Genomic DNA, 25451 nt, shown 5'->3' with positions numbered 1-25451 from the left:
CACCCGATTTTCTTCTAGCCGATTTATAATTCATTCATTTCAGTTCATATCTAAGTTTTCTGCAGTATTTGTATGCATTTGTATAACAGTGAATAGTGGGGGGGGAAATGAAACAGGGAAAAATGAAGGGCTCTGATCTGGGATTTGGAATAAAACTCAGTGCTATCAACTACTGTTTGGCCTTCAGGGTGCAGGCAAAATTTGCCAGTTTCCTTGATCCCCCCCCCCGGAACCATGCAATTAAGACATCATAGGATATCATATTCCTAATGTTACCGTGGTGTACCCACACTCAAAGCCCACACAATAGCATGCATTTCACATACATGTTTCATGTTTTCTAGGTACATCAGACTTCTGGAATTTGTAAGATAACTTTCTTGGTGGCAGCAACATGTGGAATCCATGGGGCTCAATGTGATTTGGATAAATATTTTCTTACTCAGCAGTTGATTCAATGAGTCTACTGTGTACTTGAGACTAGTAAATGGATCCTAGCCCTGGTATCATAGAATTATGCAGCAGGAAGTGACCCCCAATGTTCATTGAGGCCAACCTATTGCCAACACAGGTAATGTGGAGTTAAAGCATTCCTGGCCATCCAAATTCTACTAGAAAATCTCCAATGAAAAAGACTCCACCATGTTCTGAGACAGTCTGTTCAACCTCCAAGCAGCAAAGTTTGTGTTTGCAAAGTTTGTGATTGCAAAGTTTTTTCTTCTAATGTTTAAACTAAGTTGTCTTTCACATCACTTGAAGCCATTAGTTTGGGCACTATCCTCTGGAGTTGCAGAGAAATTCTTCACAGGGTTTGATTTCCAGGCTGTCAACAGCTTGGTTGACCTCCTCTACATATGTTCCGGTTTCTGGATCTCCTTCTTAAAATGTGGTACCCAGGCTTGGGCCCAGTACATTGGTAACAATTTGGAGTAGAATGGCAACAACTGAGACACCAGGTCAGCTTTTGGCATCAGATGAAAGAGGTTCCCCCTTCTCCCAGCATTCCCTTGATTGGGACAATGTATTGGGCAGATGATTTGGAGGAAGACAGATGATAGTTGATGTAAATGTAATTTTTGATGCTGATTGTTGACTGTGCATTTGTATTTGCTTTATAATATATTGACTATTGTAACCCTGCAATAGACACCATACTATGAATATTGTGTGCTTTTCATCAATCAATGATGAAGGACAGGGTTATAAAATGTCTTTCTGTAGTAGTAGTAGGCATCCTTCAGTCTCGAGAGACTATGGTGATGTGCTCTGTATGGAGGTCTTGGAACAGCATCTAGTGTGGCTGAGAAGGCCAATTCGAGAGTGACAATCCCTTCCATACTGAAGACAAATACAATCTCTACCCTGTCCAGCTCCTTGATTTTGCTGCTTTCGGGACTGCCTCTTTGCCTCGGCCTGCTGGACAAGGGCCTCTTCAAATTGGGAGAGGCCATGATGCACCGCCTGCCTCCGGGCTGAATGCTCAGATGTCAAGGTTTCCCATCTGTTGAGGTCCATTCCTAAGGCCTTCAGATCCCGCTTGCAGATCTCCGTATGTATGTATGAATAAATAACTCTCCCTTAGTTTTGCTCTTAGAGCTTTATAAGAAAATTCTTGTGCTTTCTTGAGAGCTGAGTTCCTGTTTTACCTCAAGACAACTGTTGAGATTTGCCATTAAATAAGAAAGTACTTTCTTTTTAAGAAAACAAAAATGTTTATGACCACACCCTGTTTGCCTTCACTGTTGGATGCAGGTATTTCTGACTGGAATCTTTTCATTTGTTTTAAGGGGATTTTGTTGAGAAACTATCTTATGAAAAGCTTCTCTGTGATATTTGTCTAAATTCTCTAAATTCACAGTGCCTGGAAGAAGGAGGAGAAACAGCAGCAACTATGAGGATTTTCTAAAATACCCTGCAGCTAAAACTAGAGAGACTAATGGGCCTTCCTTCCTATTAAAGGCAATACAAAAAGCTGTCATTCATTAGGCCTGCCTTAAGAGCAGGGACATCTTAAACAACCACTTACATTTGGTCCTCAAAGTCTCAGAGGAGACTAATACTTTGGATTCCCACCTGAGTATGCACTAGAACAAATCAGAAGGATGAGGATGAAATTGATGTTGATGATAATTTAAGTATCCCAGAATTATTGGTCCCTGATGTTACAATTTTGTCACTAAGTAGGATTCATCATTATTGTCGTAATCATCTTAGAACTACAGAGCTGGAAGGGACCATATGGATCATTGAGTCCAACCATTGTCAAGGAGGTGGCTTGGAAGGATGTATGACCCCTTTCCTTCCATGAGACCTGGGTTTCTACTGATTCTACTGATGTCCCCCTATGCTCTATCACAGTGATTCCCAACCTTGAGTTCTTGGACTGCAACTCCCAGAAACCCTGGACAGCACAGCTGGTGGTGAAGGCTTCTGGGAATTGCAAGAACACCTGGGTTATACCAAGGTTGGGAACTATGGCCCTATCAGAATAATTACAGATGCATGTAGGGGACTTCTTCATGGTTTTGTAGCCCAGTGAAAGACCACTGGTTTTGTTTTCTTGTTTTAGGAAAGCTTCAGTCCTATACATCTCCAGGTAAGACTGGGAAGTATTTTTGTGGGAAATCCCAGAGATCCACTATCAGAAAGCACTTATGCCAGGGAAACCACTGATCTTACCTCATATGTGGCAGTTTCCTCTTGGTCCCAAGAAAACACTGATTTTGAAAAACAAATCTTATAGGAGAGTAGACAGGGTATCTGTCCACGTGACCAAAGATGGTCCCACACTGTGAATGACCAAGCCATATCAACCTAAGGGAGTTTCGGTTACAAAGAAATCATATGTGCAACAATTATCCTGTTAAGTGACCTTACTTATTATTTTAACTATTTTTCAAGCAGTCCTTTTCAACCTGTTTCATGAGTAAGACCCTCTCGGCGTTCTTATTATTATTATTTTTTTGTAAAGGTGCTCCTATCAATTAGTAAAAGACATCTGTCTGTCACACCTTGATTTTTTCTCACATGCCTTGTTTTGTGATTGGTCATTGGAAGCTAAGCATAGAATTAATTTACAAGTCTGATTGCTGAGGCATGTATTTCTGAGAAGATTCCACTGGTGGGAAGGAAAACTGGCTAACTGTAGGAAAGAGGTATTCCCCTTAGTTATTAGTTTGATCCGCAGATTTATTGTATTCTGGAAATATCACTTTCCTTCTCTACAATCTGGGTTGTTTGATATTTTCAGCCATCATCACATAATTCCTTGTGATTTAATTTAACCTTATATTGTGGTGTATGCTAAAATATGATGCTTCATTAATTTTTAATGTGTTTTTATTGACATTTGTAATTCCATTTGCTTGGCTGCGTTCATGAAACCTTCCTGAACATTTGATTGGAAGGGTAAAATTAATATGTTTTGTCTTGTTGAAGTAAAACACTTTTGTCTTGTCTTTAAAGGAGGGGGAATTATGATCAAATATTAATCACACTGGCCAAAAATTCTGTTGCGTAACTCATACCTGCATAAGGGTGATGATGTCACCTGCAAGGGAGATTCCTAGTAATTAAAGAGTTCCTACTTCTTTCCCGTGTTTGTACAGATCTTATGCAATTAGTTTTATTGTGTGTGAACTGTAGGAGAAGGAGAAAGTCTTTAATTACTGAACACTTCTTCAGTCAAGTTGGACAAGCTGTGGTAAAGGAGTAAAAACTCGTTAATTACAAAAAAATCTACACCTGGCAGTAACGTTGTGTCATGTGTCAAATTCATGTTGACACAACTCTGGGAGGCAGTGGAAGATAGGAGGGCCTGGCGTGCTCTGGTCCATGGGGTCACGAAGACTCGGACACGACTAAACGACTAAACGAATACGGCAGTAACGTTATCAACCTTACACAGGCATGGTTTACACAACAAGATTTTGGCCAATGGCTTGCATCCAGACTAAGCTGTGTAATCGCAATGCACGGCTGAGACTCAGGTTAGTCATGGCTACCTTATCCTGTTGATTTCAGCAAGCTTACTCTAAGCATACTATTAAGCGTACGATGTCACAGTGATTATTACAGCCTGTGAGAATTACTCATGGCAGATGACGTAAAATCTGGAAAGCATTCCCTTTACACTGAACCTGGCTGGGAAAAAAATTTGGACACCAAGTCCCCAGCTTGTAGAAGTTGCAGTCCAAAAAGTAAATGTTCCAGGCTCATCTCCAAATAGCCAAACCATGTTGCCGTTTTTCAATGCGATATTTGAGTAAACAGCTTTTACACTTTCATATATTTTATCGGGGAAGAGAAAAATGGCCTCATTTGGTTCAGCCCTATCAAATGTTGTCAAACATGAAGTACCATTGGATGTGAGCCATCAAATATTTAATATCAGTGCATATCAGCTATCAGACTCTGTCAAATATTATGATCAGACTTGTTGTTTTGATCTACGCATATTAGATAGCCGTGAATATTTATTCGGCAATGTGTCACATCAAACCTTGTAGAGGACAATTCTTGGAAGTGATTTCTTTCTTTTTATTTCTTTCTTTTGGTCTTTCTTTTATTTCTTTTATTATAACCTCTGAACATAGAAGATGGATAGAATCAGTTATCACATAAACTTCACAGCCAATTTCATCTTCTTGCTTCCTCCCACATGACAGGGTGCTATAACCACAGAATTGACTCAACAGACCCTCAGCTGCAGCCTGCACAGAATGTTTGCCAAGTCCTTCCCCAACCAGATGAGGTGATTTTTTTTCCTAAAAAAAGGATGTCTAGAATCTCTTTTCCTAAGCCACAACCGGATAAAATCCCCCCTGCAGCCCTTCCCCTAACTTCAGGACAGAAACAACACTGACATGTTGGTGAAGAGAAATCGAGTACAGTATAATGCAGACATGTATTTCCATGGCAACAAATGATTTCCCCCCTAAAATAACTAAAGGGGTCTCTTCCTGTACTGTCTCTCTCACACAAACATCACATTAGGATAGGAAGAGCCAGTACAAAGCTGTTTCCTGTGTTCCAGTTTTAGGAACCTGTACGTTCCATCTTTTTTTTTTTTTTTTTACTATAAATCCCATCCCAACCAAACAGTACGGCTGGTGGTCAGGAATTGTTAGAGATCTAGTCCAAATATCCAGAAGGCTACTGGACAGCCATCCTCTCTTCTTATGGCTCCTTCAAACATACAGTACAGGTATTATCAAGGGATGAATATGTTGTAGGGTTTTGATTTTTTTGGGGGGAGGGTCAAATCTCTCTAGCTGTGCAGCAGAAATAAAGGGATTTATGGAGCAGAATAGCTTCACATCCCCCAGAGTAAACAATTCCTTTCTCATTAACTGTCACATACAATCTCAGTAACTCACTCTGAGATATTAGTATGAGAAAATATAAAAGGATTCATTACTTACAATTGAGCAGAGCAAACAGCAAAATGAAAAACATGACTGCTTTCAGCAGTGGAGTTTTATTTATTTATTATTTATTTGGTTTATTTGATTGATATCCCGCCCATCTGGTCTATTCAACTACTCTGGGCGGCTTCCAGTGAACAAATATACAATAAAAACACAGAGATCTACATAAACAGTCCGTAACAAATATAATACAAAAACAAATAATAAAGAAAGAAAGAATAAAGGAAAGTTAAGTATTGACAGGAGGGAAGGCCTGAGTGTACATCCATGTTTTAAGTTGTCTCTTAAAGGTGCCCAGCATGGGGGTCACACGAATCACCGGAGGAAGGTTATTCCAGAGGCGAGGCGCCACTGCTGAGAAGATCCGATTTTGTGTCTTTTCCTTCCTTTTAGAGAGCGGAAAAGTGCTTAGCAGAGAGGCTTTCTCTGAAGTTTGAAGCAGGAGGAACAATTAGTGCTGGATGGATTGATGGTCACTTCAGCCCAAAAAGATCCCTTCCAGACACACTTCCTAGAGGCAGCATTCAGGGTTACAAAAACTCCAACAGAATATGTATAAAAACCATCCATACTCTGAGCCGAACTTTAGGGTAGTCTATGCAGAACTCTTGTCATTTGCCTCCCCTAGACCTTCTTTAAAGTCAGATCCAACCTTATACACCGGTGGACTTATTGTAATCCTACTCAAAATGCCTCATATCGGGATTCATCCAAACTGTTATGAGGATTCATCACACACCCTCGCTTGAAATGCTTCTGTAAGAAACAGTAGTTGTACAAGTTGTCTGGTGTGAGTTACAGCTATAAATAATTCTGACAAGCAAACAGCCACAACAAAATGAATTGCATCTGATATAGGTGTCAGGTTGCTGGGTAGTCTACCATCCTGTACGGTCAAAAAAAGAGAGAACACTACAGCTATTTTGAGGCAGGAGAGAGATTCGGAGAGAGGGCTGATATAGTTTGCAGTTAAGGACAGAGATATTAATGCAACTCAAGTATATGGTGGATGGGTTTGACTGCCAGCTCCCAGGATGGTTTTCTTGCTTGACTATTTTTCAGCAGTGCTTGTGATAAAATTGGGAAATAAGTTGACTGTTGGCCTGGAGAATGGGGCTTTCCCATGGCCAGGTTGTTTGTTTGTTTAAGGAATCATCCTAGAATATCTGTCCACAGCTGGGAACTGCAACACATAGCTAGAAACGAGTTAGTAGAAATTTCAGTGACTGCACAATTGCATGTAGAATCACTCGTGAATACATAGCAATATGTGTCAGAGCACCAATGCATGCAAGGTGTCTCTGTAAGAAACTATGGGAGTTTTTACAACCTCATGTGCTGTCTGTGGTTTGAATGATTGAGAGGGACATTTCCAAGTTGGAATGACTGCATTAATCAATTGTTCTTTCCTGCCTCTGAATTCAAAGAGATACCCGCCTCTGCGCTGAGTGTTCATTTTCCCCTCTCTTTAGTCCACTGGAAATATGTATTTATTTAAAATATGTTTACCCCACCTTTCTCCTTAAAAAGGACCCGAGGCAGCTTACATCATTGAAAGACAATACTGAAAACTGAAAACAATGAATATACAACTAAGTGTTCTTAGTTGGCTGTTTATAACTATAAGTAATGAAATATTTTTATCCTTTCTTCCTCCATATGTCGCAGAGCGAGTTATTGAGACTGTGCCAGTTAATAAGAAAGGGATGGACTATCTGGGGAACTTGGAGTTATTCTCCTCTATTTAGTCTCTGTACTTCTACTGCATAGAGTAGTGGGAAGTTAGTTGTCTCAACTATAAGGTAGAGCAGAAACACTACAAGTAGAACCATTCCTTCTACAAATGTTTCGAAGTGAGTTACTGGCTGTAAGTGCCAGTTAATGAGAAAGGGGTGGACTAACTGGGGAACATGAAGCGGCTTCCCAGAAATTCAAAGCAGGGTTACTACTAGTCACATTTCTCCAGTTGACACAGAAAGGTTGGAAGGTGGGAATAGGAATGGGTAAGACTTGTTCTTGGGTAGCTGCTTCCTTACAGATTACTGAAATAACAGTGGCAAAAGTAGACATGAGTGCCAGCGTGGACTAGTGGACAGAGTGCTGGACTAGGACTCAGGAGATCTTGGTTCAAGCCCATCCCCCACAGCCTGGGGGGGTTGGCACTGGTAAAACTACTTATTGAATGTCTCTTGAAACCCCTATTCGGATCACCATATGTCAGATTTGTCTTGGTGACATGCAACAATGAGAGCAGGTACACACAATTTAATCTTTCCCTTCTTTTCGTAATTTGAAGTTCATGGAGGAATTTGTCTGCATTTAATCCTTGGAGGTGGAGGGGAGGGGCAGGCAAAAGCAAATGTGAACGATGGCTTGTTTTTTATGCTTCCTGACACATAATTCCCCATTCTCATGTTGTATCTCACTTTCCTGCATCTCGCGAAGAGCAAGGCATAAAACATTAATCTATACCTGTTAGGAAGAAAGGTGTCCAGGGAAAAAGAAGAAGAAAAAGGCAGCTAGCAGTGTTTGTCTTGGGTGGCTGCTAACCTCGGATAATGACATGATTTGGGTTCACTATTCATGCTTGCGATCACATTTTAGGGGAGCGAAGAGCGAGACTTGGTGTCACTCTGGGATTTCTTCTTTGTGAAAGGTATTGACCTGAAGGCATTGCCAAAGAGAGCTTTTCCTGTATAATTCAAGCATTTTTCAAGTTGAGGTATAGTCAGAAAGGCACTACAGATGGGATTCAAAGGTAGACCCTTCAAGATTTCATTAAAAAAAACACCACACCCAAAAGCCAGTTCCACAGTCGAACACGATATGAAGCTGGTGCATGCTAGGAAAAAAATATAAAATTGTACACTTTATCGATTACTGTTGTACAGACAAGAGGAAACTGGAATGTATGACTATTTCTTCCCCAGTAATTCCATATCATTCATCCCTTTGACAGCTTATGCTGAATTTTGGCAATTGCCAGCATGTATTCATCTCTCATAACTCTCCCTGATATTATTTTAAGTGCATGCTCTCCGATAAATAGTGGCTGAAATGAGCAGAGCCATTTAAAATAATGAGTGCTAATTAAGAAAAATGGAATTATTTAAAGCAATCATGAATATCAATAGATAGATACCAATACAAGTACCAACATGTGACAGAAGCCATGCGTCGCGAAGGAAGGCAGAAGGGCCATCTCTTCGGATGATCAAAAATATATAAAAAAACTTGGATTAGTTTAAAAGCACATCCTGCTAAATAATAGAAAACATCTTCGGAAGAAGCCACAAATAGGGGGAAAATATCAGAAATGGAAGAAGACAGAGATTTTTATAGAAAATACATTTCAGAGGGTGGTTGCCGATCTGGCGAAAGCCAATATACTAACCAATGCGGATTATGTCAGATGTATTTTCTTTGCTCTTTTCTTTTTTCTTTTTTCTTTTTTGCAGTGTTTTATTGAATGTCACATAAAAGAAAAAAAGGGGGGGGGGAAAGGAAGGAGTTCACAAGGAATTGGCCCAGTTTTACAATTTCTTCACTCTGTGATGTTTTGGGTCTTCTCATAATTTGTTAGTCACTTGTAGAATTACTTCTTCATTTATTTTCAATAATTATCCTGAGTGGCCATACCCAAGGTTTTAAGAGTCTTTTTATCTATATATCTTATCCAAGACTCTAACATTCAAAACTGTGCGCCATTAAGGTGTTTTTTTCTCTGTCTAGCAAAAAGTCCAATAAAAGCTATTTTAAAGTTCGTTAATGCTTTGTCCTTTATAAGGTCCGACTGTTTTTCTTTGTTTTTTTTATATGGGGTACATTTCTGTGCACAGCTTTCCCTAATACAGTATGTGCATTTTTCTATATAAGAGCTGAGGATCACACGGCAAAATTTGGAGAGCAAAGCATTTTAAAATTTCCCTTTATTTAATTTGTTTTCTAACCTCAGCTGACAAACACTACAGCTCAAAACGAATGATGGAAGGAATGGAAAAGCAAACACAGCTTAAGACATCTGCTTTGGCTGCAGTTCAAGCACCCCCTTCCTTATCACATGATCATCTGACAACAAAACCAAGAAGCAATGGAGGGGGGGGAGAGAGAGGAGGCAGGTGAAATCAACGCCGCCTTCTCTTCCACATAGGATTTTACCTCTTTTGCCTCAGGCTTCCAGATAAGCAGCCACCCTTTCCTTGAGATGTTAGGGCCAAAGACTGAGACCAGAGGGTGGGTCCCTGTGAGGTCACAAAGGCAGAGCAAGAAAGGGTTGTGAGGATGAGATTCTCCTTCTCATGGTGTTGCTGAGCAAAAAAGGCTCAGGAGTTTCAGTGCTCGTGCTCCACTCCCTTGCCTTGTTACAAATGGTAGAATGGACCCGATGATGCAAGCCAAACAACATGGAGTGGAGGAAGGCACTAGAAGAGAGCTGGTAGGTGCATGCTGTTGGGCGTGTTATACCATTTGGAACAACATACACCAACCCACACCCACACACATCTTCAAGCTAAGCCAGTAAGCCCTGGTGCCAGGTGGGAATGAGTGGAGCGGCTTAAAAGCTACCTGACACTCTTCAAAGCTGATTTATATTGACTTGCTCTGAAATTTGCATCCTTGCCTTGAGATCCAGAGAAAAACAGTAGTTCCTAGAGACTTCAGCCACTGCTCTAAGTCCAATCAACCCTCCCTCTTCCACAGGGGCATGAAATATCAATGGCTCTGTGGTCAGGGACAAGCACTTTTGACCTGCAAGACTAATCTGTGGATTATTTTGGTCCAAAGGATTGGGGGCAATCCCCAGGGCCTTTTTGAAGCCATTTATTTGAAGTTGCCTTGGAAGAAAACTATGTTGTCACTCACTGGGGGCAGTGTAGATGCCATTGCTTGTTTTGCTCCTTCATGCAGGGAGAGAAGAAGGTACAATAAAGGCTTTCACTCTCTGCTAATATTTGAAGCATCCTGGATTTATATGTCTCAGCCAAGTGCCTCCAAAATACTCAGCAGGTGCTTTTTTGCAGCACTAAAGCACTGGGTGGAAAACCTTCACTTGATACTAAAGTTAGGGATTACTCCTCGGCAAGAATTTTGCTCCTATTCAGTTCAAATGAAAATCCGGCCCCCTCCCCCAATTCTGCGACATTTTTCGGTTTCACAATGGAGACAACTTGATCTTTTGTTTCTTTTAACTAAATATTTCAGAAACCAAAACTGGAAGATTTATTCATCTAGGTTCCGATGCTTAAAAATCTGGGTTTGGAACACTACATTTTCAGCCATATGGGGAGCTGGATTATTACTGCCAATTTCTCTCTGTTTCCTGTCTGAGAAACTGGTTGCATTTCGAAAAAAAAACACACACAACCCCCACCCCAAACCTATTTAATTCAGGTTTAGCCTGTTTTGAATCACTGTGAAAATGGATGAATACATGATGCATGTGTAAGAGTGGACTAATTTGACGGAAATAGTGGTTTTTGGAACATCAGTGAAGTTTTTTTTAACTCCTCCACCAGAGGTTCATTAATTTTAATGCAGATGTGGAATCAACTCATTTAAATTCATTCCCTCTATGTGAACATCTCTGTCCATGTTAGTAAGCCACTTGCCCCTGTTTTTACTGTGTTTAAAGTGGGTGGGGTGGGGAAATAAGCTTGGCTGCCATGCAGCCTGCAGCCCCTGCCACCTGCTAGCTCACACACTCAAATCTTCAGGTCCAGGGGTGGGGTGGGGGTGGACAGATAAGGCAAGACCAACCCAAAGAGGCGTCTTCATTGACTTGGCGCTCAAGCCCCAGAACAGGTGGCTGAAAGGCAGGAAGGCAAAAAGCCATCACTGCTTCTCTCTTTTGCCCTCCAGTCAGCCAGTTTCAACCTAGGTCTCCTCTGCCTCGGTTGTGTGTGCGTGTGTTTGTGCATTTGCAGTGTGCGACTGTTGGCTGTTCCAACCAGGCTATCCTGCACATAGAATCATAGAAAAGTGAAGTTGGCAGGGGCCTTCTTTGTTGTTTAATTGTTAAGTTGTGTCCGACTCTTCGTGACCCCATGGACCAGAGCATGCCAAGCCCTCCTGTCTTCCACTGCCTCCCGGAGTTGGGTCAAATTCATGTTGGTAGCTTCGATGACCCTGTCCATCCATCTCATCCTCTGTCGTCCCCTTCTCTCCTCTTGCCTTCACACTTTCCCAACATCAGGGTCTTTTCTAGGGAGTCTTCTCTTCTCATGAGATGGCCAAAGTATTGGAGCCTCAGCTTCAGGATCTGTCCTTCCAGTGAGCATTCAGGGTTGATTTCTTTCAAAATGGATAGGTTTTTTCTCCTTGCAGTCCAGGGGAGTCTGAAGAGTCTCCTCCAGCACCACAATTCAAAGGCATAAATTCTTTAGCAGTCAGCCTTCTTTATGATCCACCTCTCACTTCCATGTAGGAAGGGGGCCTACAAGGCCATCAAGTCCAACCCCCTGCTCAATGCAGGAATACAATCAAAGCATATGTGTCAGGTGATTAAGTTTTTCTTGAATGCTTCCAGAGACATGTCAGTGCTCACAAGGCACTGCTGTGCTCCTGAAGCTTTTACAAGCACCGACTTGCTCGGCTCTTTGCTATTGCACCTCCCTTCTCTGGGTGCGCACCTCCAGGGTAAACACACATAGACGCCCGCCCACCTGCCTCTTTGAATTCCAACCTTGGGTTGGGGAGAGAATTCACCTGTCAGGTAAGAACATCCCTTCAAAAACACTGGATTAAATGTTCGTTTCAAAGGAACACAAACTACAATTCAAATACCACCTGACGCCAGGTGACTTGGAGTCGATTTAAGTTTACACCAGTGCATATCTCAAATGACAGATTTGATGTAAACAAACCCTTTGAGAGGATCCTCATTTTTAATAGTTTCAGGATAGGCCAATAAAATATGGCCTTCTTTATGACAGAAATACCTCAGCTTTAAATTTGGCTGGTGCAAATAAGGCAAAATGCCATTTCAGGTTTTTTTTTTAAACCAAGTTTATTTAGTCCACAGATTTCCTCATATTTAGGTTGGGAAGAATCTAAGGTTTATATATTTTGAACATAACTGAAAAGACAAGACTGAAAAAGGCAAGGTTAAGAAAAGAAGGAGGCAGTAGGAAAAGAGGAATAATTTACCTGAGATGGCTATAAAATATAGCTTTCACAAAGATGGAACAGTTCCTTCTTGGGAACTGTGGCTCCCAGGAAACCCCAGCTAACACGGGCAAGGGGCAGTTTGGGCCAAATTATTCCAAAGAGTTCGCCTCCAAAGAACTACCTTCCCCCATCTTTGGGTTTTAAATATATCTACCAAGGAATCTACTCATGGAAGAAGAATGGAGATTAAGAACATAAGAAGAGTTTTCCTCCAGGAATCTGTCCAATCCCCTTTTGAAGGCATCTAGAGCTGATGCCATCATCACATCCAGTGGCAAGGAGTTCCACAGACTAACAACACAATTCCCCAACATTTCTTTGCAGGCGGGGGGAGAAACACCTGCTTCTTCCGGCGACAAGCCACCTATGCTGTCTGCTGGGTTTTGTCGGCATCAGGAGCTGCTTGGAGAGCTCTAATTGAAACGCAGAATGTACATTTTGAAATCAACCAATAACAAGGGTCCAGCCACGTTCTCCCTACGTTTGGTTCTTTTTGTCTTCTGCCACTGCGATGTACAGACTATAACTATAATGTGAAGCAGGCAAACAGTTGAACCGAGAGGTTGTTTCCAAAGTACAGGCATTCACAGGTGTCTCCCTCCCACTCATTTTATATATATGTATATATATTTATTGTTCCCCCCGTCCAGCAGGGGAACATAATCTTTCACTGATTCTCATGCTGTTATAGATTACTGAGGCAGCAGCATCCTATGATTAGCATCTGCTTTGTCCATACTTACATGCTGCTGCATTAGCCTCCCTTCGAGCCAAAATCCAAATGTCCATCACTTCTCTAAATATAAACCATTAATTAGCTTCCATGTCCCCCCTTGCTGTGTGAGCCTGGAGGCTTCTGATGGGTCTCTCGTCTGGATGCAAAACGGCAGAAATGATGCCAGTAGTCTCCTATGTGCAGTGTGTGATTGCTTCCAGAATCTGCATGTGACAAAAAAAAAACCCTGTTAATTTTTCTGTGCACTGAGTCAGAAAAGTGGGAAATAAAGTAATTGCCTGGGAATCTTCTCTTTAAAAAATAAAACATTGGAGGGACTGCTATGGATCATCGAATCCAGCCCCTATCAAGGAGGCACAATGAGGAATCAAACTCCCAGCCGTACCTAAACCACTGAAGTGAACAGGTATGATGGGAGAGCATGCTAAAATACTATAGGTGCTCTTGTAGGTTTACTATCAGGTTATTGTGAAGAAACCTTGAAGCAGTTCTGGGTTTTAGTCTGAAAATGGACAAAGAAGTATCCTAATAGCCTCAAGGAGCACTGAAATTAATGGAACTTAATGTAAAGCTGAATATTAAGTTACATTCAACCTGGGGAGGCAGATCTGCTCAGCTTTGCTAAGCATCCTGAAAACTCCTTTCTGTTGGTTCCATCCGAACTTCCCTAGCTGGGTTTTACCTGGATTTGGGTCACATTTTTCCATATCCTCCTTGTGCCTGCTCCCACAATCAGCTGCCCTGGAGGTAGGATTGACTCTCCTTCCTACTCTTACTTACTATGGCATCGCAAAAGCCCATTGCTGTGATTGCACAATACTCCACCTCTATTGTATTCCCAGTTACTATCAATGGATGTAAAAGCTTGGACAGCGAAGAAAGCCAACAGAAAAACTATCACTTCCTTTGAAATATAGTGCTAGACAGAGATTTGCAAATACCATGGATAAACAAGTAACTTTTAACTCAAATGAATTGTCTCTGAAAGCAAAAATGGAGGCCATCGTACTTTGGGCACATCATGAGAAAACAGAATTCTGCGGAAAAGGCAATAATGCTGGGAAAGGTGGAAGGCATCTGGAAGAGCACAAAACAAATATAGAGTCATAGAATAATTGAGTTGAAAGGGGTCTATAAGGCCTTTGAGTCCGACCCCTGCTTAATGCAGGAATCCAGATCACAGCAGATCTGACAGATGCTCGTTCAATTTTCTCTTGAATGCCTTCCGTGTTGGAGCACTCAAAACCTCCTGAAGTCATTGGTTCCATTGTTGTACTGCTGTAACAGTTAAGAGATGTTTCCTGATATTCAGCCTAAATCTGGCTTCCTACAGCTTGAGCCTATTGTCCTGCACTCTGGTTGATTTGGAACAGATCTTGCCTCTCCTCTGTATTCAAGTATTTGAAAAGTGCTATCATAACTTCTCTCAGTCTTCTGTTCTCAAGGCTAAACATGCCCAGTTCTTTTAGTCTTTCCTCGTAGGGCTTGGTTTCCACTTCATTGATCCAAAATATCCCATCATCCAAATTAGCCCTGTTCAGCTCTTGCAAACTCAAGTCTATGGTTCTGTTATTGAGTTAATCCATCTCATATGGACAAGACAGATTAACTCAGTAATGGAATCCCAGCCTTGAGTTTGCAAAAACTGAACAGGGTTCTTTATGATAGGATATGTTGGATATCACTCATTGACAGAATTACCATGAATCAGAGGTAACTTGATGGTATAAAATAACAAATGTGTGTGTACAATACAATTGCAGCCTAAATTAGGCAGCTAGCATCCTGCAAAACATGACCAGTTTTTGTGAACACCTTTTGGAACAAGAGTAAAGAATAGAGATGGGGATGAACTGTCAAAATAGTGGTTCATCTTGGTTCGTGGTTCATCAAGACTTATGTACAATGGACCCTCGACTTACAGATTTTTCGAGTTACAGACTTCTCTGGCTGCAAAATTTAGGTTCGACTTGCAGCTGGAGAATCGACCTACAGACCAGAAAAAACAAAACAAAATGGAACAAAAACAGAACAAAAACGGCCAGTTACGGATTAATCAGTTTTCAATGCATTGTAGGTCAATGGAGCCTCGACCTACAGACTTTTCGACCTGCAGCCATCGTTCTAATACAGATTAATTCTGTAAGTAGAGGGTCCACTGTACCACAAACCACAAATTTTCCTACAGAGAACCGATGAACAATGAACCAGTTCATTGGGCCTCTTTTTTAAAAAGACAGCCTGTGACAGGACTTCCCTTCTGGCAGCCTAGCCTTCCCTCTCTACCTATGACGCCTGAGGAACAGCTGATCTGTGGGGGCATAGGCAGAGAGGGAATCCCTACAAATGGACGAATATGAAGTAGTTATATTTGTCCCTTTGTATTCATCAGGGTCTCTGGAATTTACAAATACGAAGGGATGAATATCCAATGAATCAGTGATATTCATTAAATATTGCGATTCATATTTATATTCATCCCCATGTCTAGTAGGGAACATTTTGCTCCTGAAGGGCTAAATTCCATTTCGGAGAAGAGATTAGAGGCACACTGGTGGGCGAGATCAAAGGCAAAAGTGCCACTATTGTTAGAACTGTTGCCAGGAACTAAGCCTGAGAAGATGCATTTCAGATTTTTAGAAGTTCCATACAAAAGCTGGGAACATTCCATATGAAAGAGGGACATGGGGAAGGTAGCATGACTGGGACTGCAGGAAGGCTAGTTTTGGACCAGGGCTTCAAGTTCCTCCCACTTTTCTGAAAAATTCACATCTTTTATTCTACGTTTCCTTTCTACTCGACTTCTCTTAGCGCCGTAAGGGATGCTCTGGCTTCCTGTTGTTTCTGCAAAGAACACTGCTGCTGATCATCATGTGAAACATTTACATGTACAGAAATCTAAACGCAGGTATTCATAACCTCATTTGAACTCATTTAAACATTGAAACATTTTTTTTCCAGCAGGGAGTAAGCTGTATTTTTAACAGCTCCCATGGATACTTTCATCGCTTTATGAGCGAAGTTCCTCCATGTCTACTTCCAAATTCACAGCATGCCCTGGCCTCAGAGCTGGCATACCGCGCACTCCGATTACTTAGCTGAAGTCCTGCCATTTATAGCCAGAGGAAAGTTCTTTATTAGCTTTAACACTGAGACATGTACTTTCAACTTGCATATTCTTTGTTGTCTGGTTCAAAAAAGAGAGAGATAAGAACACGGACGATCCCCCAGTGGCTCTGGGTATTAGGTTGTATTATTTTTGCTGGTCAATCTTTAAACGCACCCTGTGTGTAGCACCCGGTGCCGACTTGTCCCTGTTGTTCTCAGCAGCTCTTGAAAGCTGTGTATATTGTCAAGCATGGAGCAGCCCCACCTTCTTCATTCCCTAAGGATATACCACTTGCGTTTAATGTTCAATAAGAGTCTTCATGCCCTATTACGCTTACCTATTAGCAGACACATTTGTATGTATGATGTGCTGTGAAAGGTCAACAGCAAGAGAATCTGCATATCGTTGGAATAATTTGTGACTGGAATGTGTGGGTCTTCATCTTTTCTCATGGCGCTTTATCCAACTATTATAGAGCCATTACCACTTGTAATAGGAAACAGGAATCCCGTTAAGGGCCAAAAAGGTCGGCCTGCTGCAATGGGAACTCTTGGTACCTCCTGTAAAATGAAAATGAATTTGTGAAAATTAGCTTGTTCTGTTTTATGATGGATATTTTAGAGGTAAACATGGGCTCTGTTAGCCTGTAAGCCCATGTGTTGCCTTCAGAATAGGGCGCAAAAATCAACTGGACGGAGGTATTTGTGGGATTTCAGGATGAATACATAGTGGAAAACAGAGCCGCTCTTCACCCTTAGGTAGAGCCACATCACAATAGGTATTTCATACTCTATTTGACATTGGTAGGGTAAAAATATGGTCAACTGAGGAAGGGGAAGTTGGTCCAGAAAATCCAAAAATTGTATCCCTACTGAGGAGACCTGGATCAAATTCCTGCCGGGCCATTGAAGCCCACAGTGTGCATGTGTGCGCATATTGGTAAAACAGTTCCGTAAACATCTCGCCTTGAAAACTTGACATTAGGGTCACTGTTGTTGAATGTACTGTGAGTTTACATAAGGGTAGTATTAAAAAACTACACAGATCATGAATGGTATTCTCCCTTGGATGTACCAGTAGTTGAAATAATACTCGGTTAGTCTTGGTGAAACTTTAAGAATGTTTACTGTATAACATATTTCTAGAATATACTAAAAGTGCTTAAAAACATTTGTATTTGATATACGTAGACATGTGTGCTTGACAGACTTATAACTGTTTCATAACATATTCCTATCAGAAATAGTAACAGACAAGTTGTCAGACTAATAGTACAAACTGATGCCTAACAGACAACATCTAACCAACTACTTTGTCTTCTAACAGAATAGCTGTCACTTCTTTTTCTATCTGTCTGGCAGTTGCCCCCCTTAACACCCATTGGCTAACACTAGACAGACTCTAATTGGTTACATTAATTCCAATAGCAAATTATACAATGTAAGCATTCTTGTATATACATATACTATGCTTGGGTGCATCAAGTCAGAACAGCCCGTTCTGACTTGATGTCACATATGTAGCACATGACAACCTCCGCTGTTCTACGCCCTGATGTAACCACGAGATGAGCATGGGAGAGTTGGCCAATGGTCCAATGTTCTTGATTGCATGTAAAGCCTACATGTGAGTCGGAACTTCTCCTCTTCAGACTTTTGATCATCATCTGCGGAAAACAACAAGAGAGTGGGCTGGGTCAAGTGCTTGTCTTGTATGCACGTAGATGAAACCAGTTATGCTAATGGTGGATCAGAACTTTTATTGGCAGATCTCTGAGATCATTTCTGCCACCTTGAGTTGGTGCTGACTCTTGGAGCTGGGAGTGCATTCTCCATTTGGATCCAAGCTACTCTTTTTGCCAGCAAAAACGTTTAGTACAGCATAGTGTCTACCCTTATCGGTGTGCACGGACGTCTTTAAAATCAAGGAGAAATCTCCCACATCGAACTGCTGTGAAAATAAAGGCATTGGAAAGCATCCTGAAAATGACCTCCTCTGGATGCCTAGCTTTATGCATATTTTGTGGTACATTTCACAAGTGGAGTCATCCTGCCGCCTACTTATGCCCATTAAATATCTTTTAGTTTAAACAATAACTGTAGAAATACAGTAGATAAAAACCAATTTTTGTGATTTAATGTCCCCCGAATAAAAGCGAACATAAACACAAGCATGGGTAACTTTATGAAGAAGGGGAATGTGGAAAGGGATGGTTTTGTCAGAATTAATAGGAAAATAGAGCTTTGCTCATTTCCCCTTTTATTGGTGAAGGTGCTCCTTCAAATTATACAATCTCCACGAGACAATTTTTCCTTTGCAAATGTCTGCTCCTCTAATAAAGAAACAAACAAACAGAAAATTAAAAGGCTATACCTGAAGTGAAAACTGGTTTGTCCTGGAATTTTTATTATTTCAGGAAATGTGAACTGACTCCATTTCACTCCAATAGATTTTAATGCACTGCGGACACTGTGTGAGAATTAGTCACTCCCCATATATTTGCACATGCAATTTACCTGCATGATTAGTTTCTCTTGATTATGTTTGCACAAAATGTGAAAAGTAGTCATCTGGTGTGCTAAATTTGATATTGAGAAGGCCAACTTTCCCACAAAGAAGAAAAAACAAGACTTAATTTATATCTGTGGTAAAATAGGTCAGCATGTTCCCTATTTTTATGGAGAATTTAGGGAATGAACCTGGCTAGGGACAAAATGTAAAACTCTGGTGAAGGCAAGTTCTGGGAAAATGTTGGTGCTTCTACAAGAAGCAGGTTTTCATATACAAAAACACACCACGCTTGTCAAAGGTGCATTTCTGTGGAGAGAAACATACTTATTACTTGCCACAGGAAAACTGGAAAAAACTATTTTTCATGGAAATACTTCTTACCCCTAAACATTTCTTGAGTCGGGCTCCAGTGACAAGGGTTTGTGGAGGATGGAGATAAGAAAAATATATATTAAAATGCCCATTCAAAAATAATAATAATAATAATAATAATAATAATAATAATAATAATAATAATAATAATAATAATAATAATAATAATAATAATAATAATAATAATAATAATAACAACAACAACAACAATAACAATAACAACAACAACAACAACAACAACAACGACGACGACGACGACGACGATATTATTATATTAATAGTTAAAATTAAAAAAAGATAAAATAAAATTCCAGAGTTCCAACAGCAAAACATAACCACTTAGAGTATTTCTATAGAGAATCATTATATAAATTAATAATTTGAAAAAGCACATACAACTGGCTCTGTAAAATATATCACAAAATGTAGCTGCTGTGTTTCTTTAATGGCTCTATACCTCTCCTGTGGCTATAGCATTTCAGTTCTACTTAACTACAATATATTCATCCTATGGAATCCTGGGATTTGTAGTTTGATAAGGTGTGTAGAATTTTCTGGTAGAATGCTCTAGTGCAGTGGTTCTCAATCTTAGGGAATCCAGGTGTTCCTGGACTGCAACTTTCAAAAGCCTTTTCCACTAGCTGTGCTGCCCAGTGTCTCTGGGAGCTGCAGTCTGTGGGAACTGTGAGGATCCCCCTGCTCAACACAATGGGCTCTCCATTTCCTTGAGAGTCAGGGAGAGATTCCCAACCTGCAGTTCACCTATGGGGCATTGGTGGCAGAGATGCCGACACCACCATTGAGGTCACAGGTGTAGCCATGGCTGGACTGGGATCTAAGGAAAGTGTCACACGAGAGGAAGACTGTTGGGGAAATGTTGTAGAGTGGGAGGCATGCGAAGCCCAGGAGGTACTACCACAGCTGGAAAGGTCAAAGCTGGATAGGGAGACCTATGTATTGTCTCAATCCTGAGACATGGTGCTGGAATGAGCTACCAGTGCAACCCAAGAAACCTGTCTGGGTCTTTTAAGACCAGGCCAAGAGGTAGGAGGCTCAAAGGCTCAAGAACTATTGTCAGGTGTGCTACTGGCAGAGAAAGCAGCAGAGGCAAACTATCAGAGAGACCTCCTGGTCAACCTACCCATGGATACACAGATGACCAGCATTCTGCTCCTCCCTGCTCCACAAACTTGCTACCAGGGAGAATACAGCCAGGTCCAGCAAGAGTTCAGCCCTGCCTCTTGAGAGGATCCATACCGATGGGGCAGTGGGGGAGCAGTTGGTAAATTGAGTACCCAGCTTACAGGTGTGCGTATGGGGAATGTTTCGCTTGCCTCATTAAACTGTAAACCACCCAGAGAGGGCTTCAATTGCTATGGGGCAGTATATAAGCAGCACACTTTGCTTTTTTTTGCTTTATATTGCCCTCCCAACTGACAACTGGATGCCAGTAAGCCTATATGGATGCTGAAGATGTCCAGTTGACCTCAATATAATGAATTGGAAATCAAGCATCATTGAGATGTTAATTCTTGTTCCAGACACCATAAGAAGGAAGAGTTGGTCAGGGAGGATGTATCTTTTCTTCCATCAGGAATCCATGAAAATAAACCTACTGATTTATCTGCACTTTGATGTTCTCACAGTGGTCTGGTAGTCCAGATAGGCGGGGTATAAATCAAACAAACAAACAAACAAACAAATAAATAAACAAACAAACAAATACTGAAGTTTATTGAAAGGGGAAAGCCATTTTCTCAAACCCACTTATGCTGCTTCCCTTCCTGAATCTGTTGGGTTTGTTATTTATTTCTCACATAATGACACTGATTTACTGCCAATGCAGAGAAACAGCTCATCCAGTGGGTCATCCAGGTGTTCTAAATAAATCCTAATTACCAAATATGATAATGAGGAGTGATGAAATGTTCTCCTAGTCCTTTGAAAAGTCAAGGCATTTTTTGGCTCTCTTGACGAGAGAAGAGAATCAAAGCAAAAGCAAAGCAAAGCGTGCTGCGTATATACCGCCCCATAGCTCTTCAAGCACTCTCTGGGCGGTTTACAAATTAATTATGCAGGCTACACATTGCAACCCCAGCGAGCTGGGTACTCATTTTACCCACTTTGGAAGGATAGAAAGCTGAGTCAACCTTGAGCCGGCTACCTGGGATTGAACCCCAGGTCGTGAGCACAGTTTCAGCTGTACTATAGCAGTTTAACCACTGCTCCTATTTTTGCAGTGGTCAATTGTGCAAATGCCACAAGTGATCTTTTAACAGATAACACAATTGGTACAAAGAGGTCACGGCTGCTAAGTTATTGTATGGAATTTTTAAAATGGATCAGAAGCATTGTTTGCATTTTCTAAAACCAGTCAGCCAGTCAGATGCATGTCTGCTTTCCTTCTCATAGGAGGAGAAAGTCTGCAAAATTAGAAATATTTAGACGAAGGGGGGGAAAAGACTCTCCTGAACTTGCATTCACCTGGAGATTGAAATCTGATGGGGCTTGAAAATCCCTCGTTGCAGTATCTCTTGAGTCAAGACTGCTGAAAGTGATTAGAAGGGAATGATTCTCAAGCATTCTTTACATCCCTACCTCCTGCTCAAGTGCCTTGTGGTCTTCTTGCCTTGATCTCTTCGTGGTGTCACTCCATACCTGAAGAAGGCAATCTGGTTCCCAGTTGTGTGTTTTGTATACTCATTGTCTTTTCAGCCACTAGAGCCACCATTTCTATAGAGAATCATTATTTAAATTCATAATTTGAAAAACCACATTCAACTGGTTCAGTAAAATATATCACCAAATGCAGCTGCTGTGTTTCTTTAATGACTCTATACCTGCCCTGTCCAGGGTACTTCAAAGACAATTGGATAATTGACCAGTGTGTGTGGGGGGGTTGTGTTTAAGAATAGAGCTCTACATCTTGGGAGACCTGGCCTGAAGTCCTCTCTTGGTTAGGTGATCCATTGAGGATCTTTGGTCAGTTGCACTCTATCAGCCTGACCTGCTTGACAGTAGCAGGGAGGAGGACAGCTCAGTTCTTGCTGTAGAACAGATGAGATGAAAATGTACTGAATGAATGAATAAAATAAAACCCAACAGAGTCCCAACTATGGCAAATCCACTGAATAAAAAGAACTTCACTAACCCTCTTCATTCACTGAGTTTATTCTACTTGCAGCTAACAAATGGATTTATCTTCCAGCAGTGACTAAGAAAACTTTTTTCTGCCATAATAAAGCTAAGAGGATTGGTCTGTCATGAGTTAATTAAAGGATTAGGTAAAAATGATGAGAGTTTTAAGATTAATGTTGGTAAGAATAAAGGCTCCAGTACTTTGGCCACCTCATAAGAAGAGAAGACTCCTTGGAAAAAACCTTGATGTTGGCATAGTGTGATGGCAAGAGAGAAGAGGACGACTGAGGAAGAGATGGCTGGACAGTGTCTGCGAAGCAACCAACATGAATTTGACACAACTCTGGGAGGCAGTGGAAGATAGGAGGGCCTGGCGTGCTCTGGTCCATGGGGTCACGAAGAGACGGACACGACTAAACGACTAAACGACAACGACGAAGAATAAAGGATTTTTTTAAAAAAATAGTTTACGGTGGTACATGACTCCGGTGAAATTGCACATAATAAATTCAGACCATTCTAAGGCCTGTTGGAAATGTGATGAAGAAATTGGCACGTATTATCATAAGTGGTGGGAGTGTTAAATTGACTCAGAAATTTTGGAAATGGATTTTTTAAGGAAATATGTGATATATTTGGAAAATATATTGAACTTAATTCTAAAATTGTTTGCTGTCAATTTTTGATAAGATAGAACTTGATTATTGCTCAAAGGAATTGATTTTTAATTTTATGACAAGTGCTAGAATATTTATAGCTAGATTCTGGAAAGATAAAAATGATATTAAATTAGAAGATTGGTCTAATGAAGTATGGGACATTGCGTTAAATGATAAATTGACTACTGAATTTAAGATGAAAAGAGGGGAAATAAGTTTAAATATTTTTATGCTATTTGGGGTAGATTTATTGAATTTGTATTAGTGAAAGGAAAGGGGAAAGTCTCTAAGCAGCAATCAATATAATTTTGGAAAGGAGGTTCGTAATAAAGGTATTGCTCCAAAGGGTCCTGTGGGTGCACTGTGTTTCAGATTGTATTAGTAAGTATTTTGTATTCTTGTATTTGTTTTGGACATTTAATTTTTTTTTTAATGATTGGTCTGTCATAAAGTAATGAATGGAGAACATGTGACCATGTTTTAGGCTTTTTGGGTAGAATAAAAACTGTTTGTTGGCCCCACAATTGTCTTGGTGTTCAGAGGGGGGCATACACCATTGCATGGTGTTAAGTTCAACACATCCTTCTAGTGCAAGGCTATCCAGCATGCATAGTACAGTGAATTAGGTCTTCTTAATATTCCCTCTGTGTTTTGAAAAAAAGCCTAGCAGGAAGATGAGACAGAATATGTTTTTCATCTCTTTCCAAGTTCTGTAATGTTTTAAAGAGGATGGAATTAAGTTCTGAAAAAGAGTCTTCCTCGGGATAGAAATCTCCCAAGATTTGGCCTTTGCTGCTCTTCCTTCTCAATCAGAGCTAAGTGGAGAATAATTTATGCCAATTTAAAAGCATCTTGAATAAATAAGGGGGAAATGATTTCATACAAGGTAGAGACCTTTCTATCTAGTGCCGAGATAAATTTAAAATGAACGATTCAGCCTTTCTTTAATCATTGACAGTTTCTGTAACTGGGGGCAGGATGACAGCTCTCAGGATTTCAAGCCACCTTGACCTTAGGGCTGCCTAAAGGTTGGGGAGAACTGGGTTCAAATCTCCTCTGCATTGAAATTCACTGAACAGAACATTTCCAAAATACTTGCATACTGTGGTATCCTATTCAGAGGGAACAGGACAGAGATGTGACAAATATTAATTACATTACATATTTTTGACAATTTTCTGAGCCTCACCATGCTGAGATTGCTCGTGGAAATATCCCCTTGCATCAGCGAGGTTTCCTAGCTCCTTAAAGAGAAAGAGGGGGGGGGAACCCCCAAAGAGCTAAGTCTTCTAAGTTCTCTAAAAGGCATCCTACCCTATATGTGGATAATCTATCACACCCCAGTCTCAAGATGGCAGATACGTGGCTCAGCAATACTGCAAGGGAGAATGATCTGGGAACTGTCGTAGATCAGAAGCTGAATATGAGCCAACAGTGTGATGTGGCTACAAAAAAGGCAAATGCTATTTAACGCTGCATTAACAGAAATATAGTTTCCAAATCCCATGAGATCCTAGTTTTTCCTCTATTCAGCAGTGGTTAGGCCAAACTTTGAGTATTATGTCCAGTTCTGAACTCCACACTTCAAGAAGGATGCTGACAAATTGAAACAAGTTACAGGAAGCCAGACTTCGCTTGAATATCAGAAAAAACTTCCTAACTGTTAGAGCAGTACAGCAATGAAACCAATGACCTCGGGAGTTGGTGAGTGCTCCAACACTGGAGGCATTCAAGAAAAACTTAGATAACCTCCTGTCAGATATTCCTTGATTTGGATTCCTGCATTGAGCGTGTGTGTGTGTGTGTGTGTGTGTGTGAGAGAGAGAGAGAGAGAGAGAGAGAGAGAGAGAGAGAGGGAGAGAGAGAGAGAGAGAGAGAGAGAGAGAGAGCTTGATAGTCTTATGGGCCCATTCTAACTTCACAATTCTTTGATTCTGTGATTTTCCCTCTTATTTTTTGTCTTTCAGTTTTTTGCCCATTCTTCTGCAGAGGGAACAGATACATTCTGTGTAGCTCACTGCCCTTTCTGAAGAAATCTGTGCAGGAAAGACACCATTCTATGCAGGACATGAAATAATATTTGAAATCTTGACATTCTGTGCAGAAAAAAAAAAGCTATGAAGCTTCAACGAAATTCCATGAGATTTACCAGGATATCTCAAGATTCACATCCTAATTGGAAACCCATGTTTTGCTTTTGTTAAAGAATCAAGAGATGGAAACATGCAGATCCTTAGAAAATCAACTGCCAGTAGGACTCGATCGATTTTCAATTCTAAGCAGTGGCATTCACATTAAATAAAGGCAAAAGGCCACTACACAAGCCAGCT

This window comes from Pogona vitticeps, chromosome 4 (assembly GCF_051106095.1).
Source record: "Pogona vitticeps strain Pit_001003342236 chromosome 4, PviZW2.1, whole genome shotgun sequence".
Taxonomy (NCBI): Eukaryota; Metazoa; Chordata; class Lepidosauria; order Squamata; family Agamidae; genus Pogona; species Pogona vitticeps.
This window is presented reverse-complemented; position numbering follows the sequence as displayed.